The sequence below is a fragment of the Choloepus didactylus genome, chromosome 15 (assembly GCF_015220235.1).
Source record: "Choloepus didactylus isolate mChoDid1 chromosome 15, mChoDid1.pri, whole genome shotgun sequence".
Classification (NCBI taxonomy): Eukaryota; Metazoa; Chordata; class Mammalia; order Pilosa; family Megalonychidae; genus Choloepus; species Choloepus didactylus.
The window spans coordinates 54758755-54765888 of NC_051321.1; the positions used below are offsets into that span (position 1 = coordinate 54758755).

At 54.3% G+C, this 7134-nt stretch overlaps 1 pseudogene; it reads right to left on the minus strand.

The window, feature by feature from the left end:
* Positions 1 to 3175: 3175 nt before the first annotated feature.
* LOC119510129 lies at positions 3176 to 5431 on the minus strand (annotated as a pseudogene).
* Positions 5432 to 7134: the final 1703 nt, after the last annotated feature.

Here is a 7134-nt window from a genome sequence, read left to right on the forward strand (position 1 = left end):
CCTCATCCATAAAATGGGAAGATGTTTTCAAAGGGCTCTTCAGGGGTTCACATGAGACCACCCAGGTAAAGGGCTTAGTCTTGCACATGGTAAGCCCTGGAGGAATACCCCATCAGGATCTTTCATGGATTGGTTCGGAACAAAGATGTGGAAGCGACTTGGTCTCTGTCTAGGTACCTGTGGGCGAGTTACATAGGATGGTCAAATTAAGTGAACTAATCATGTAAGGCATTTTGAACAATACCTGGCACCTAGAAAATGCTTGACAAATGTGAGCTATTTGGATCATTGCCATCTATTTGTATATGAAGAGCTTTATCCTCACTCCTTTGCCTTGGCTATCTCATGAGTCAACTCCGTCTCACTGAGTCCTTCTCTGATGACCTCATTTGCCACCTATCTGTGTCTTGTTTTCCGGGTGTCTTCTGTCACTTTGGGGGGAAACTTGCCCCTTACCCAAATATATTCTAAGGTCTGATTAACTGGTGTTGGACTACTGTTTAGTGCCACTTAGACCCTCAGACTCCACCTCTGGGGTGAAGCAGAGTGAGGACTCTGAGTGACAAGGGCTTCCTGTATGTGTGTGGGGAGCAGAGGGGACGGGAGCAGCTGCTGCAGGGCAGAGGGGAAAGTCTGAGCTCTTTCACATCCCGGGTGTGATGCCAGACTCCTCCACTCACTGAGGCAAAGTTCTGGCTCGTCAGCCATGAAGTGACCAAAGTATGGACAACTCTCTACCCAGCAGCGCTGTGAAATGGTGCCCTGGGAGCCTCTGCTAAACCCGGGAACCCTCTCCACCTGTCCCTGATTTTTTTTTTCCACTTTTTGAGTTATAAGTAATTTATTTGAGATAGAAATTATTTCCTAAATTCCCAGATTAAACAGTCTTGTATTTTTTCATTGAGATATAATTCACTTACTATAAAACTCACCCTTCCTGTCCTCATTAACCCAGGGGTTGCCACCAGCTCCTGCAGAGGAGCACCCTGCACCGCCACAAGGGAGCACCACCCACCGCAGTAGCAGAAGGAGCAGGTAAGTTATTGAGGCTGCTCCAAGCTTGAGCTCTGACTTGACAAATCCCTCCCATGCTCCCTGAGGGGAGTGAGCCCCTGCCCTGCCCCGCTCGGGACCCCCTACCTGTGGACTTTTCCTCCCCTGACCCTCCCTTCCAGGAACATACCTGTGCCAGAACCCAGCTTCCTGCAATGGAGCGGCCGTCACTTTCCAATCGCTTGTTTTCTCCTGCTTAATCCCGGGCCCTGAAAGCAAAGAGAAAAAGAAGGAAGTATACAAGTCTAGGCGTTATTGTCTCAGCGGAGCGCCTGCCCAGCAGAGACGCCAGCTGGCAGCTAAGAAAACAGCCTCTCCACAGCTGTCCTGCGTGAGCTGGACCCCGACCCCGGCTCGATAAAGCCCAGGGTGTGCGCGCGATCCCCGCGACAGCTGCTGGACCGGGACGCCCCCGCCTCTCCGCACCTCCCCTGCCCCCCTACTCTCCCGCAGCACGCGCCCACCCAGGCCTTGTCTCCTTCTCTCTCCTCAGTCCCCGGATCCCTACTTAGCACATCTGTCTCTAATCTAAACACCATCCACGCTTTACCGACCAGTCTCCATCTGTGACAACAGCCTTGGATTTGGTTCCTGGGCTTCCAGCGCGTTCCATTTCTGCTCCATCTGGATGCTGATCCTGTGCTCGCATTCCTGGGGGCTCTTGGTTCCTCCTTAATTAAGGCGAACACCTGGAAGTCGCGAGTTACCTGCGCGGCCACGGCCGAGTCTGTGCGCTTGTCCACTCCCCTGCAGGCAGCTCGGCCCGGCTGAGCCATGAGCCCTGTGGCTGGTGCGCCCCGCGGCGCCCTTCCTCTCTCACCCGCGCCGCCTCCATCCTACATCGCTGCCTACAATCTTCTCCATTCTGACCCCCAGCTCTGACGCCGCCTCCTCCAGGAAGCCTCCCTGACTTCCCCAGCTAGTGTGTTTCCTCCCCTTCAGCCTCTCATGCCTCAGTCTGTACCCTTATCTGTGCAGCAGTGATTTTTAACCACGATGCATCTCCTCTCTGCACGGAGGCTCTGTGAGGTGAGGGACGGAGGCTTGTTCCCCGTGGATGCCAGCTGTAAGGATTTTGGGATGGACTGTGAAATGGCAGCTCTCCCGCGGGGCTTGGAATGCCGAGGAGGGGACACAGTACTTGCTGAAGAAACAAACACACACACACACACACACACACATATTTCCACAGGTACCACTTATCAGGTGGGTGGTCTCAGACATCCTGCCGAGACCCTGGAAAATGTGAGCGGCTCCAGCAGGTGATGGTGGTGATCTAGTGCAGCCAGGGTTTCCCTTGCATCTGAGCCAACAATTCTCCATTAAACAGCCTAGTTATCATCTCCAGACTCTGTGTGACGGAAAACTCAGATAAAGACAAATCCTTTGCCTGGGTTTGTGGTTTGTGTGGCCTTAAAGCAGACCCTGTCTTTCCATGAGACAATAGCCTTCCTCTCCACTCTTGCTGACATCCAGACCAGACAGATAAATCTTCATACGTATTTCTCCCGTCCTGGTCTCGGCAGGGCCGACTTGGTGGGCTGGTCACCTGGGAGACCTCTGCCCTCCTCAGGGAGAGGGAACAAATAGGGACAGACAATGAAGGAAAGTTAGCCTGATGGATGAGGGAGTAGTGGGGGAAGGCAAGAGGACTGGAGCCCCACAGACCCAGCAAGGAAAACTTTAGAAAGCACAGACTGTGTATACCCTCCCCCTCTTCACATGTCTCCTGGTTGTTTGCTGTTGTTGTTTCTGGGAATCATATAGCTCTTGTGCTCCCCATTTCCTCTGGTTGCCTCTGGTGTTGTTTCCTCATTTGCCTCCCTGATTTCTTCTCAAGAGTTGGCTCTAGGCACATCTCCTCTAGGCAGCCTTCCCTGATTTCACCTTCTTTGTACTGGGGCCCCTCCTCTGTGTTCTGTGGTGTGTATCTTCCTAGGTTGGAAAGTCCATCGTGTTCTGTGACTGTCAGTTCCAGTTCCCGCTCCCATTCGACTATGAGCTCATTGATGTCGTTCATCTCTGTATCCTCAGCACCCAGCCCTCTGCCTTTATTCCAAGTTAGTCCTTGGGGAAGGCTCATAACCCAGCAGCAGTCATCTCTCTCCAAATGCTGAGATTGTCTTAGCTTCATACTCGCATCACATCCTTTTTTTTTTTTAATTTTAAACTCCCTTTTATTGAAATATAAGTTTGTTTAGTATATTTACACCACACCTTATGCACATATATACACAGAAGGCAAATTCTGTCAAATAAAAAAGTTTTTCTTAATAAAAAATTAACATAAAGTGCATGAATGATTTTTTTTTTTTTTTTTCCGTCTGGTGAACAGCCTATCTTCATTGTCAAAATTTTGGTGGGTTGAGAGGGGAAGGAAGAAGAAATTCATTATTTGACTCATGCATACTGCCGGTCATGCCTTCAGACCAAAATGACAAGTGGTAAGGAACGAGTGAGACAAACTGTCAGGGTCTGCAGGGCTCTCCAGGGTCTGGAGATCCTCCTCTCTTTGTCCGATTGGGAACCGTTCCCCTGCTCTTAACAGTGATCTCACCATCACGGAAATGGAACAAAGGGAGAATACAGGAAGTGAGCTCCACCAGCGAATGTCACAGCCCTGTTCCGAGGCCACCAGCGTTGCCTTTGGTAGAAAATTACAGAATTAGCCCAACGGCTCAAACGCAAGTTTTCCTTTTTCGGGAAGAAAACGAGGGGGCCCAGGAATGGGGTGCATTTCCCACAGAGACGGCCACCCGGGAGCAAAAACCGGGAGCCAGTTACTTCGGATCCCAAATTCCTTGTTAGCACAGAGAACAATCCTTTTAAACGCTGAGTGGAGGGAATGTTACACTTCTGGCCTCATTGAGTTCGTCCCCCAGAACTTTGAAAGGAAACAGCGTGGGACTGAGAGAAAGAGGCAGGTGGATGAAGCTGAGGGTTTTTTTTAGACGCCTCCGCGCTCGGGCCACTAGCTGCGCGTTGGCCCGCTAGTCCCAGGCGGTGGCAGAGGCGACGGCGTCGGCCCTTCCCCCATTGTCCAGACCTGAGCCCGGGGTCTCTTTCTCTCCCTCCGGGTGATGCTAAGTCCCCGGCCAGTGCCCGTACTTGGCCTTACAGTGCAGAATGAGCTTGGCGAGAAAGTCGAGGCGGCGCTGCAGCAGCTGAGCGTGGGGCTCGGAGAGCGCGGCCAGCTCGGCGAAGCGAGGCTCGTAGCGCTGGTAGAGACGCAGCATCCGGGCCGCCGCGTCCTGACCGCGGTGCAGCTCCAGAACACGACGCGCCGTCCGCTCGGGAAACACGCACACCGACTACAGCAAGGGCTCGTTGTACTTGTCCCACATGCCCGCCACCCGGTACCCGTGCACCAAGCCGGCCTCGTTGTCCAGAAAGACCAGCGCCCCGCAGGGGCCGCGGTGCAGGTTGCTCGTGGCGCGCTCCATGACGCGCGGGTCCCACTGCAGGCCGAAGAGATTGCTGACGAGCCGGTCGAAGTTGGCCGTCAGATAGTCGAAGAGGATCAAGTCGGTCCACTGCACGAGATCCACCAGCTCCGCCCGGCTACGGCGGCTCGCAAGGGCCGCAAACGTCCATCCTCGGAGCGCAAGGGCGCCGGCACCACCACATCGGTGAGGTTGGGCAGCCTGCGAGTTAGGCTCACCACGCTGCCCTCGGTCCAGTGCGCAGCGCGCAGCTCCTCCTGCACCTGCGCCCACAGAGCGCCCCGCGCCTCCACCGGGGCCAGTGCCAGAGGCGGCACGTGGCGCTGGAGGCCCAGCAGGCGAGCCAGGTAGCAGGACAGGACCTCGCCTTGGATCTGCTTGGGGTTAATGCCGTAGCGCACGCAGGCGCGGGTGCCGTCAGTGAAGCGGGCCAGCCGGTTGGAGCTGAGCCCGCAGCCGCCGCGTTCCAGGGCCACTACCTGGGCGCCGCGTGCCGCCTCCAGCCACACCGCCGCCTGGGCCTCCGAGAAGCCCCGGGGCACCTGCTCCTCCAGACCGCGGCTCCAGAATACGCCCCCTTGCACCGCGGAGCGCTCCTCCGGCTGGGGCTGCCCGCCTGACACGTGCCGCTTGCGCTCGCTCGTGGGACGCGGAGGAGGGCCGTCTGCGCCCGCCGCCAGGGTGAGCAACGCCTGGAAAGTTTTGAGGGAGCCGCTGCGGGCGTCCCGCGGCAGGGGCGGCGGCAGCGGGAAGCGAGGCGCCGGCGCGGGGTTGCTGCTCCGGGCCGGGCGCCGCGGGAGTCGGTTTTCGGGCGGCCGGGAGGCGGGCAGCTCCGTTCGCAGTGGCAGGAGTCCTCCCCAAAGCGCCAGCAGTGAGCCCAGCGCCAGCAGCCAGAGTCCCGCGGTGGCGGCGGCGCCCCGCAGCCTCCTGCCCATGCTCCCGCGGCGCCGCCGGTGCCGCCGCTTCAAGACGAGTCCCGGCGTCCGGGTCCCGGCGGCGAGGCGGGCCCGGGAGCTCTCTGGCTTGGGGGCTCCGGGCTCCTCAGCCCCATCGCGGCCGTAGGGCGCCGCGGGGCTCTGCCCGGCGCTGGGAACTCGCCTCGCCGCCGCTTCCCAGCTGCTTTTGTATTTCGCTGTGAGACCCTTCGGCGGGCGCGATTCACAGGCCTCGGGACCACGTCTCGCATTACATCTTGCACAGGCAACTTCCAGAGTTTTCCATGTCTCCCAACTTTTCTCCCTGCCTCAAGCCCCAACCAGTATGTGCTTACCTGTCATCGAAGGGATATTTCAAAAGAAGCAGGAAGTCCTGGATTCAAATCCAAGCTCTATCCTTCCCTAGCTGTGTGATCTTGATTAAGAATTTCAATGTGTCTAAGCCTCACTTTCCCTGTATCTGTAATGGATATTAAGATGAAGATTATAAATACACAATAATCCATTTGAAGACAACAGCAAAAGGCAGACAAGAGGTCCCCTTCTCCTTGAAGTGAGAAGTACATCCTTACGTCTCATGATGGGGTAGAACAGAGCAACCCTGAGCCATATGTATCTGTTTTCTCCTGGGCTAAACAGCCAGTGTTTCAAGGGCAGAACTTGCACTATGGGTTTTCATATCCCGGATGTCAAGCCCAGTTCCTGGCTCAGGGGAGTCACCAGCTCAGTGTCTGTAGAATGAATTAACTCCCAGGGCCCTGATACAGCAGGCATTATCCTCCACATTCTGTGGAGCTTCCCCTCAGACCTCCAACTGCACAGGCCCAGCTGGCACCCCCACACCTGGCACAGATGACATTCCTTGAGGATGTGGGAGATCCTGCTGAGGTCCCTGTCCCCAGTGCTCTGCTGGGCACACAGTGGGAGCTTAAACATTCCAGGGCTTGTGGAGCTGCTTCCACATACGCCCCTTGATTGAGCAGCTGTTGTTAAAGGGAAAGTCCTCTATGCCCACCCTGATCAAGACGGCAGGGCTCCGTTCCCACACAGAAGTTTTGAACAACCACCAAGAACTTGCAGAAACACCTTTCTGAGGGCTCCAGAAATCAGTTAAAGGACTGCAGTAACAGGGCAAGAGCCAATCAAGAAAAAGACTTCTTTTTTCTTCTTATTTAATTAGAGAAGTTGTAGATTTACAGGAAAATTATGCAGAAAATACAGAGTTCCTGTATACCACCCTGTTATTTACAGCTTGCATTAATGTGGTACATTTGTTACAATTCATGAAAGAACATTTTTATAATTATGCTATTATCAGTAATCCATCATTTACAATAGGGTTCACTGTGCTGTATGGTCCTATGTATTTTTTTTTTTTAATTTTTATTCTAGTAACATGTATACAACCTAATATTTCCCCTTTCGAGTTGATCATAAAGTTTTGGTAACAGATGGTGGTGTTGGTAGCCCGATGTTGTGAATGTAATTAAGAGCACTGAATTATGTATTTGAATGTGGTTAAAAGGGAAAAGTCTTTTTAAAAGAACAGAATATTTCCATCCCCCCAAAGAACCTGGCACAGCTCTTCTACAACCACACCCGCCGCCCTCTCCCATCCCCCATCCCTGAGGCCTGGCAGTCACAAGTCTGTTTTCCATCCTTATAATTTTGTCATTTCAAGAATGCTTTACAAATGGCATCAT